Raw genomic sequence first — 11,950 nt, forward strand, 5'->3', positions numbered from 1 at the left:
ATCAAGCTCAAAAGATATAAGTGAAGCACAAAGAGTATTCTAAAAAAATTTCAAATCATATATGGCTCTCTCAAAAGGTGTGTACAGCAAGGATGATTGTGGTGAACTAACAAGCAAAGACACAAATAATACAAGACGCTCCAAGCAAAAGACATATCATGTTGGTGAATAAAAATATAGCTCCAAGTAAATTACCGATGGAAGTGGACGAAAGAGGGGATGCCTTCCGGGGCATCCCCAAGCTTTGACTTTTTGGTGCCCTTGGATTATCTTTGGGGTGCCATAGGCATCCCCAAGCTTAGGCTCTTGCCACCCCTTGTTCCATAATCCATCAAAGAATTCACCCAAAACTTGAAAACTTCACAACACAAAACTCAACAGAAATCTCGTGAGCTCCGTTAGAGAAAGAAAACAAAAGACTACTTCAAGGTAATGTAATGAACTCATTATTTATTTATATTGGTGTTAAATCTACTGTATTCCAACTTCTCTATGGTTTATAAACTAATTTACTAGCCATAGATTCATCAAAATAAGCAAACAACACACGAAAAACAGAATCTGTCAAAAACAGAACAGTCTGTAGTAATCTGTAACTAACGCAAACTTCTGGAACTCGAAAAATTCTACCAAAATTGGAAGTCCTGGACAATTTTTTTATTGATCAGCAGCAAAAAGAATCAGCGCAAAATCCCGTTCCTGTGATTTATCATAACTAAATTTGTGCGCGCAAAGTTTCTGTTTTTCAGCAGAATCAAATCAACTATCATCATAGGTTATCCTATAGGTCTTACTTGGCACAAACACTAATTAAAACATAAAACCACATCCAAACAGAAGGTAGATGGATTATTTATTCCTAAACAGAACCAAAAACAAAAAAACACAAAATAAAATTTGGTTGCCTCCCAACAAGCGCTATCGTTTAACGCCCCTAGGTAGGCATAAAAGCAAGGATAGATCTAGGTATTGCCATCTTTGGTAGGCAATCCATAAGTGGCTCTCATGATAGATTCATATGGTAATTTTATTTTCTTTCTAGGAAAGTGTTCCATGCCCTTCTTTAAGGGAAATTGAAATTTAATATTCCCTTCCTTCATATCAATAATTGCACCAATCGTTCTAAGGAAAGGTCTACCAAGAATAATAGGACATGAAGGATTGCAATCTATATCAAGAACGATAAAATCTACGGGCACATAATTCCTATTTGCAACAATAAGAACATCATTAATTCTTCCCATAGGCTTTTTAATAGTGGAATCCGCAAGATGCAAGTTTAGAGAGAAATCATCAAAGTCACGGAAATCTAGCAAATCACACAAAGTTTTGGGAATAGTAGAGACACTAGCACCCAAATCACACAAAGCATGAAACTCATAATCTTTAATTTTAATTTTAATGGTAGGTTCCCACTCATCATGGATTTTTCTAGGGATGGAAACTTTGAACTCAAGCTTTTCTTCATAGGATTGCATCAAGGCATCAACAATGTGTTCGGTAAAGGACTTATTTTGACTATAAGCATGAGGAGAATTTAACGTGGATTGCAACAAGGAAATACAATCAATTAAAGAGCAATTTTCGTAGTTAAATTCCTTGAGATCCAAAATAGTGGGTTTAGCAATATCTAGATTTTTATTTCTTTCAATCCCACTTTTATCAATTTCATCATCAAGATCTAAAAACTCAGAATTCTTAGAACGCCTTCTAGGTAAAGGAAGATCATAATCAGATTCATCAAGATTCACATTGCAAAACAAGGATTTAATAGGGGACACATCAATAACTTTTAGATCTTCATCTTGATTTTCATAGGAATTAGAAGAACACGCTTTAATAAAGGCATCTTTGTAAGCACGCATCCTAGCGGTTCTTTCTTTGCACTCATCAATGGAAATTCCCATAGCTTTGAGAGACTCATTGATATCATGCTTAGGAGGAGTAGATCACAGCTTTAAAGAATCAACCTCAAGAGAAATTCTATCAACATTCCTAGCCAAATCATCAACTTTAAGTAATCTCTCTTCAAGCAAAGCATTAAAATTCTTTTGTGAATTCATAAACTCCTTAACACTATTCTCAAATTCAGAGGGCATCTTATTAAAATTTCCATAAGAGTTGTTGTAGGAATTTCCATAATTATTAGAAGGATTACTAGGATAAGGCCTAGAATTAAAATTCCCTCTATATGCGTTGTTACCAAAACTATTCCTACCAACAAAATTCACATCCATAGCTTCATTATTATTCTCAAGCAAAGTAGATAAAGGCATATTATTGGGATCAGAAGAAACACTCTTAACAAATAAATTTCTAAGTTCATCCATCTTTTCACTCAAAACATTGATTTCTTCTATAGCATGCACTTTTTTATTAGTAGATCTTTCAGTATGCCATTGAGAATAATTGACCATAATATTATCTAGGAGTTTAGTAGCATCTCCTAAAGTGATTTCCATAAAAGTGCCTCCTGCGGCCGAATCTAAAAGATTTCTAGAAGCAAAATTCAATCCAGCATAAAATTTTTGTATAATCATCCATAAGTTCAAACCATGAGTAGGACAATTACATAGCATTAATTTCATTCTCTCCCAAGCTTGTGCAACATGTTCATGATCAAGTTGCTTAAAATTCATAATATCGTTCCTAAGAGAGATAATTTTAGCTGGAGGAAGATACTTAGAGATAAAAGCATCTTTGCACTTGTTCCACGAATCAATACTATTTTTAGGCAAAGACGAAAACCACACTTTAGCACGATCTCTAAGCGAAAAAGGAAATAGCTTCAATTTAACGACATCATTATCGACATCTTTTTTCTTTTGCATATCACATAAATCAACGAAGCTATTCAGATGAGTAGCGGCATCTTCACTAGGAAGGCCGGCGAATTGATCCTTCATAACTAGATTCAACAAAGCAGTATTGATTTCACAAGATTCAGTATTGGCAAGAGGAGAAATCGGAGTGCTAAGGAAATCATTATTATTGGTATTGGTGAAGTCACACAATTTGGTAGCATCTTGAGCCATCACGACAAGCAAGCAAACTAACACACGAGCAAACAAAAGGCAAAGGGAAAAAGGAGAGGAGATTGAGAAAGAGAGGGCGAATAAAACGGCAAGGGTGAAGTTGGGGAGAGGAAAACGAGAGGCAAATGGCAAATAATGTAATGCGAGAGATAGAGATTGTGATGGGTACTTGGTATGTTGACTTTTGTGGAAGCCTCCCCGGCAACGGCGCTAGAAATCCTTCTTGCTACGTCGTTGGTTTTCCCCGAAGAGGAGGGGGTGATGCAGCACAGTAGCGTAAGTATTTCCCTCAGTTTTTGAGAACCAAGGTATCAATCCAGTAGGAGGTCACGCGCAAGTCCCTCGTACCTGCACAACACGATAGCTACTCGCAACCAATTCTTAGGTGTTGTCAATCCCTTCACGGTCCCTTACGAGAGTGAGATCTGATAGAGATAATATTTTTGGCATTTTTGGTATAAAGATGCAAAGTAAAAAGGTAAAGGCAAAACAAGTAAATAAAGTGATGGAGATTGATATGATGAGAATAGACCCGGGGGCCATAGGTTTCACTAGTGGCTTCTCTCAAGAGCATAGATATTCTACGGTGGGTGAACAAATTACTGTTGAGCAATTGATAGAATTGAGCATAGTTATGAGTATATCTAGGAAATGATCATGTACATAGGCATCACGTCCGTGACAAGTAGATCGAAACGATTCTGCATCTACTACTATTACTCCACTCATCGACCGCTATCCAGCATGCATCTAGAGTATTAAGTTAAAAACAGAGTAACGCTTTAAGCAAGATGACATGATGTAGAGGAACAAATTCATGCAATATGATAAATACCCCATCTTGTTATCCTTGATGGCAACAATACAATATGTGCCTTGCAACTCTTTCTGTCACTGAGTAAGGACACCGCAAGATTGAACCCAAAGCCATGCACTTCTCCCATTGCAAGAACTACCAATCTAGTTGGCCAAACCAAACGGATAATTCGAAGAGACTTGCAAAGATAACTCAATCATACATAAAAGAATTCAGAGAAGAATCAAATATTTTCCATAGATAAGTTGGATCATAAACCCACAATTCATCGGTCTCAACAAACACACCGCAAAAAGAAGATTACATCGAATAGATCTCCACAAGAGAGGGGGAGAACATTGTATTGAGATCCAAAAAGAGAGAAGAAGCCATCTAGCTACTAGCTATGGACCCGAAGGTCTGAAGTAAACTACTCACACTTCATCGGAGGGGCTATGGTGTTGATGTAGAAGCCCTCCGTGGTGGATGCCCTCTCCGGCGGAGCTCCGGAACAGGCCCCAAGATGGGATCTCATGGATACAGAAGGTTGCGGTGGTGGAATTAGGTTTTTGGCTCCCTCTCTGGTCTAATGGTGGTACGTAGGTATATAGGAGGAAGGAGTACGTCGGTGGAGCTGCGAGGGGCCCACGAGGTAGGGGGGGCATGCCCAGGGGGGAGGGCGTGCCCTCCACCCTCGTGACCGCCTCGTGGCTTTCTTGACGGAGGGTCCAAGTCTCCTTGATCTTATCTGATGAGAAAATCACGTTCCCGAAGGTTTCATTCCGTTTGGACTCCGTTTGATATTCTGTTTCCTCGAAATACTGAAATAGGCAAAAAACAACAATTCTGGGATGGGCCTCCGGTTAATAGGTTAGTCCCAAAAATAATATAAAAGTGGAAAATAAAGCCCAATATAGTCCAAAACAGTAGATAAAGTAGCATGGAGCAATCAAAAATTATAGCGTTGGAGACGTATTAGACGCCTGTCCATGGATTGAAGTCATCAAGCGTTCCGTCTGCATTGAAGGTGCTCGTCGGGCCCTTGCCTGCGCTAAAGTGCATTGGGGCAAGATGGACGCCGAGAAGCTTGTGACGGACGCACCACCGCCGGGCAAGGAGTATCGCACGCCCGAGATGTACTATAAGGGTGTCCTGAAGTGTGCCCGCCTTATAGCGGGTGAGTGCTCCAAAGATCTAATTTTTGAGTAGACTCTCATTTGTTATCCTGTACGCTGAAAACTTTGTTCATATGCGCTAAGCAACGCTTGTTAATTTAAAATATTACCTTCTGTGCGGCCGTTTATCAAATTTGAGAGATGGCAAGTCGTTGGCTTCAGCCCCCATGCCACGAGTGCTGGGGTGTTCGGGATAAACTTGAGCGCTCTTGTTCCTATTTTTGGGTCCTTCGAGGGAGGCACTCAACACAACGAACGAGGCAACCGGACTTATAATGCTTGAACACTCCAACTTAGCCATAGAATTCTATAATTTTAAATTTCGGCGAAGCCCCTAGTGTTCGAAAGACCGAATTCGGGGCGCTATCCACGCCTGGGCCGGACGAAGCCGACTTCTCGCTCTAAGCGTCATAAGTCTTTAGGGACTCGAAAAACCTCTCGAATAGCGACTGGCTCTCGCCCTATCATGACGGTCAGTTTTAGCTTTCTCCACTGAGGTGCTCAACCCAGCTCAACCGGGGCACAATCGCAGTGGTTCTCCCAGCGCTACCTTAGCCGATATAACGGAACGTAAGGTACCAAAACATGGGAGCCGGGAAAACCCAACTATTGACCCAAGACATGATTCGGAGTCGATGCATATAATGCTATAAGTTCGGGGTGCCGCACTTGTTAAAGTGTTCGGACTTATAACACCATATTTTGGGGTACTTAAGCCCCTGGTGTATTTGGCCGTACCAAAGCGTACGGATGCAACATGTCATAAGTGAACATATAGAGATAGAAAAAGGAATGCAATAATAGGCAAAAAGCGATGCATTGTTTGTTCAAAAAATACTGCAATGAAAGCAGAACGATACAAATAGTGCGATAAGCAAGGGATGGGACTATTTAACATGCCCTCCTCCAGGGGTAGGCTGCGGGATGGTATGTAAAACAGGTATACTGCTCGTAATAGAGACCGCCTGGACACTCGACGTAGCTTTTCTGCTTCCCTGGCTGTTGCATCATGAGTTCGACAATTCTACTGCCGGACAGGGCTTCTGGAAAACGGAGTCCTGAGAATAAGAAGAAAAAAGAATGACACAATTGGGAGACCCTCGTGCGGTTGAGCCGCTCTGCGGGCATGCCGTGGTCGTGCCCCTACCCCTATGCCCATGGTATCTCTAGAGCGTAGTTATGTACGCGTGGTACTGGTCTCGCGATTTCGCGAGGGCTGGGGTTGGGGCCGCATTGCTACGCATGCTCAGAACGTGCCAGGTGGTCTTGTTGTAGGTTACTCCAGGCGCGCTTGACGGTGTCCGGCCGCTTAATAGCCGGACTCGAGAATTTCCTTAAGAGGCTGCTTTGTACTTCCGCCGCGAGAGCCGCTGTATGCTCCTCCGTTCGGAGAGAGCGTTCGATGTTTCCGTTGACCGTAATGACTCCTCGAGGGCCTGGCATCTTGAGCTTGAGGTATGCGTAGTGCGGCACCGCATTGAACTTTTCAAATGCGGTTCGTCCAAGTAGTGCATGATAGCCACTGCGGAACGGGACTATGTCGAAGATTAACTCCTCGCTTCGGAAGTTATCCGGGGATCCGAAGACCACTTCAAGTGTAATTGAGCCTGTACAGTTGGCCTCTACACCTGGTATGACGCCTTTGAAGGTCGTCTTTGTGGGTTTAATCCTTGGGGGGTCTATGCCCATCTTGCGCACTGTATCCTCATAAAGCAGGTTCAGGCTGCTGCCGCCATCCATCAGGACTCTAGTGAGGTGAAATCCGTCGACGATTGGGTCTAAAACCAATGCGGCGAATCCGCCGTGGCGGATGCTAGTGGGGTGGTCCCTTCGATCAAAAGTGCTCGGGCAGGAGGACCATGGATTGAACTTTGGGGCGACTGGCTCCATCGCATATACGTCCCTGAGTGCACGCTTCCGCTCCCTTTTGGGTATGTGGGTTGCATATATCATGTTCACCGTCTACACTTGTGGGGGGAAACCCTTCTGTCCTCTATTGTTCGGCGGCCGGGTCTCCTCCTCGTCATCGATATGCAGCCCCTTGTCATTGTTTTCGGCAGTTAAATTGCCTGCCTGCTTGAACACCCAACAATCCCTGTTAGTGTGATTGCCTGGCTTTTCGGGGGTGCCATGTATCTGGCACGAGCGATCGAGTATTCGATCCAAATTGGACGGGCCCAGAGTATTTCTTTTGAATGCCTTTTTCCGCTGACCGGGTTTAGAGCCTCTGAATCTGGCATTGATTGCCGTATCCTTAGTATTGTCGCCATTAATGCGGCGCTTGTGCTTATTGCGACGCGACCTGCCGTTGCTGTCCTTGGTATCCGAACTACCAGGGTTTTTGGTCATGTTGTTACTGCGAGCTAGCCAGCTATCCTCTCCCGCGCAGAACCGGGTCATGAGTGATGTGAGGGCTGCCATGGATTTCGGCTTTTCCTGTCCTAGGTGCCGGGCAAGCCACTCGTCGTGGATGTTGTGTTTGAAGGTTGCAAGGGCCTCTGCATCCGGACAGTCGACGATTTGATTTTTCTTGGTTAGGAACCGTGTCCAGAATTGTCTGGCCGATTCTTTTGGCTGCTGAATTATGTGGCTTAGGTCATCGGCGTCTGGTGGTCGCACATAAGTTCCCTGGAAGTTGTCGAGGAATGCCGCTTCTAGGTCTTCCAAACAACTGATTGACTCTGCTGGCAAGCTGTTAAGCCAATGCCGCGCTGGTCCTTTAAGCTTGAGTGGGAGGTATTTGATGGCGTGTAGATCATCATCGCCGGCCATGTGGATATGGAGGAGATAGTCCATGATCCAGACCGCCAGATCTGTTGTGCCATCGTCTGATTCAATGTTTATGGGTTTGAAACCCTCAGGGATTTGATGATCCATCACTTCGTCTGTGAAGCATAGTGGGTGTGCGGCGCCTCTGTGTTGGGCTATATCACGACGCAGCTCAAATGAGCTTTGTCTACTATGTTTGGCCCGGCCAGAATTGCCATATCCGGCGTGACGGTTATCATCACGTATCATGGGGCGCACATGCGATCTGTAGATCGATCTTGTTTGCCTTGCCTTGTCCTCGAGTATATCCCGCAGGTCTGGCGCATTTTCCCGTACCTTGGTATTTTTTGAGCGGCGCCGGGGTGCGGCTTGAGTGTAGGGCCAAGAGGCGTCTCTGTCGCGGCCACGAGGTGGCCGGTCGACCATATTATGCACTGGTGATGTAGGTTTAGGTGCTTCCTCCTCTAATCGGGGTAGCAGCCCGCGTTTTGGGTAGCTCTTGGAGGGGCGTTCGAGTTCATACTCTTCGGCCGCAAGGACTTCAGTCCATCTGTCGGTTAGCAAGTCTTGGTCAGCTCTAAGCTGTTGCTGCTTTTTCTTGAGGCTGCTTGCCGTGGCCATAAGCCTGCGTTTGAAACGCTCTTGTTCGACAGGATCCTCAGGCACGACAAATTCGTCATCGTCGAGGCTTGCCTCGTCTTCGGAGGGAGGCGTATAATTATCATCCTCTACCTCTCTGTTGCCGCTCTCTCATGAGGGCTGGCTTCTCCATCCTCCTGCGCTGAATCCAGCTAGAGGGGGTTGTCTTCGGCACTGTACGGGGTGTTATTGTCTCCGGTGCCGGAATCTCCATTTTTGCTGTGGCGGGATTTAGAGCGGCGCCGCTGACGCTAGCGCTTAGGCTGTTTCTTGGAGGGGTCATCCTCCGTTGTTCCATCGCCATTCCCATCCTTTGGGATGTCCACCATGTATATGTCGTATGACGAGGTGGCCTTCCAGTGCCCTGTAGGCGCTACTTCTTGGTTGTCTCCTGCATCGTTGTCCATACCGTCAATGTCTTCGGAGTCGAAGTTGAGCATGTCGCTTAAATCATCGACAATGGCTACAAAGTGGGTGGTGGGTGGGCATTGAATTTCTTCGTCGTCCGCATCCCAACCTACCTGACAATAGTCCGGCCAGGGCTCTCCTGATAAAGAGAGTGACTTTAGTGAATTCAGGATGTCGCCAAAGGGCGAGTGCTGAAAGATGTCCTCAGCGGTGAACTCCATGATCGGCGCCCAATCGGATTCGATTGGCAGGGGCGCGGAAGGTTCGGAGTCCGGAGAGGAGTCCGGCACCTTGGAGTCACGAGCTTCACAAAGGACAGGGTTGGTGTTCGGCTCTATCGTTGTAGAGGTAGCAGCCCCCGAGGCGGTGTCCAGCCACCCGTCCTCGATCGATGCAGTCAGCTCCGAGCTAAGGGTCGGAGCGGACACTTGTGCGGCCTCCAGGGCACTGTCCGGCAGCAGAGCTAGATCATGCCCATCGTGACAGTGCGGCGTGCTTGGCTGTGGCTCGAACCCGTCGAAGATCAAGTCTCCGCGGACGTCAGCCGTATAGTTCAAACTTCCAAATCTGACCTGATGGCCAGGGGCGTAGCTCTCATTCTGCTCCAAATGGCCAAGCGAGTTGGCCCCCAGTGCAAAGCCGCCAAATACGAAGATCTGTCCGGGGAGAAAAGTCTCACCCTGGACCGCGTCGTTGTTGATGATCGAAGGAGCCATCGGGCCTAAAGGTGACGACACAGAGGAACCCTCAATGAAAGCACCAATGTCGGTGTCAAAACCGGCGGATCTGGGTAGGGGTCCCAAACTGTGCGTCTAGGTGGATGGTAATAGGAGACAAGGGACACGATGTTTTTACCCAGGTTCGGGTCCTCTCGGTGGAGGTAAAACCCTACTCCTGCTTGATTAATATTGATGATATGGGTAGTACAAGAGTAGATCTACCACGAGATCAGAGAGGCTAAACCCTAGAAGCTAGCCTATGGTATGATTGTTGTTCGTCCTACGGACTAAAACCCTCCAGTTTATATAGACACCGGAGAGGGCTAGGGTTACACAGAGTCGGTTACAATGGTAGGAGATCTACATATCCGTATCGCCAAGCTTGCCTTCCACGCCAAGGAAAGTCCCATCCAGACACGGGACGGAGTCTTCAATCTTGTATCTTCATAGTCTAGGAGTCCGGCCAACGGTGATAGTCCGGCCATCCGGACACCCCCTAATCCAGGACTCCCTCATACCCCTTGTCGGTGTCAAAACCGGCGGATCTCGGGTAGGGGGTCCCGAACTGTGCGTCTAGGCGGATGGTAACAGGAGACAAGGGACACGATGTTTTACCCAGGTTCGGGCCCTCTTGATGGAGGTAAAACCCTACGTCCTGCTTGATTGATATTGATATTGTGGATGTTACAAGAGTGGATCTACCACGAGATCAAGGAGGCTAAACCCTAGAAGCTAGCCTATGGTATGATTGTAATGGTTGTTGTTGTTGTCCTACGGACTAAAGCCATCCGGTTTATATAGACACCGGAGAGGGCTAGGGTTACATAGAGTCGGTTATAATGGTAGGAGATCTACATATCCGTATCGCCAAGCTTGCCTTCCACGCCAAGGAAAGTCCCCTCCGGACACGGGACAAAGTCTTCAATCTTGTATCTTCATAGTCTTGGAGTCCGGCCGATGATTATAGTCCGGCCGATGATAGTTCGGCTGATGATGGTGATCCGGCTATCCGGACACCCCCTAGTCTAGGACTCCCTCTGTAGCCCCTGAACCAGGCTTCAATGACAATGAGTCCGGCGCGCATATTGTTCAGCATTGCAAGGCGGGTTCCTCCTCCGAATAATTCGTAGAAGATTGTGAACACCAGGATAGTGTCCGGCTCTGCAAAATAAATTCCACATTCCACCGTAGAGAGAATAATATATACACAAGTTCAATCTGCTGACGTTTTTTGCGGCATGACGTCACACCACTACCAAGCCATTACTTGAATCGTTTTTTACTTTACCACCTCACCGCATTTAATGAAGCGGTTTCCTTGGCACGTCTTGTCGAAGCAGAGATCGTGTTCCCCCTTATTCCGGGATTCTCATCAATACGGACGTGGGTAACCCAACCGCGCCCGTCACCATGCCCCCTCTATCGAAGGCGAGTCCCGAACGGTCACGGAGACGGCTCTCGGTATTCTCCCTCTTTATAACGGGACCAAGGCTCGTTTCTTTTCTTCAATCCTCCATCGAATCCTCTCCCTACTCCAAGTTCCAGCACCTAGAGCCCCAGATTCGAGCGCTTCAGACCTTCAACAATGTCCGGTTCCGACCTCCAGGGCCGGTGGATGCCCTCCTCCGTCACGGAGGAGGACGTGCTAAAGCTGCGGGAGGCCAAGTACCTGACTTATGAGATTTCTCACAGGTTGCCCACCGAGGGGCAGGCCATCCCCACCCCCGAGCCTGGCGAGTATGTCGTTTTTGTATCCCACCTCCGTCGGGGGTTAGGCTTCCCGATGGATCCTTTTGTGAGAGGGCTCATGTTTTACTATGGGTTGGAATTCCACGACTTGGCTCCGGAGTCCATCCTCCATATCTCCGCATTTATTGTCGTCTGTGAAGCCTTCCTCCGCGTCAACCCTCACTTCGGCCTGTGGCTGAAGACCTTCAATGTGGCGCCGAAGATGATCGGGGGGCGTCAAGCAGAGTGCGGCGGGGCGGCCGTAAGTAGGAGGGCCGATGCCCCGTGGCCCGCGGGCTGCTTCCAAGAGGAGCTCGGCCTGTGGCAGCAAGAGTGGTTCTATTTTACCGTTCCGAGGGGCAGCAGACAGAAGCCGCCGCCCCTATTCCGCTCGGGACCTCCGCGACGGTTGATGTCGTGGGTCAACCAAGGCTTCAACTGGGGGCCGTCAAAGGACGTGCCCTTACTGCAGGGCCGGATTCGAGATCTCCAAGTGAGGGAGATTGATATGGTGGTGGTAATGCAGGTCATGCTGATCAGGCGTCTCCTGCCCTGCAAACGCCGCCCTCTCCGGCTGTGGGAGTTTAATTCGGAGGGCCCACGGATTCTTCAACACTTCATGGGTATGACACCCCTGGAGATGTACAAATTATTCTTCGGATCGCAAGAGACGCGTCCAGA

The sequence above is a fragment of the Triticum dicoccoides genome, chromosome 2B (genome assembly GCF_002162155.2).
Source record: "Triticum dicoccoides isolate Atlit2015 ecotype Zavitan chromosome 2B, WEW_v2.0, whole genome shotgun sequence".
Classification (NCBI taxonomy): Eukaryota; Viridiplantae; Streptophyta; class Magnoliopsida; order Poales; family Poaceae; genus Triticum; species Triticum dicoccoides.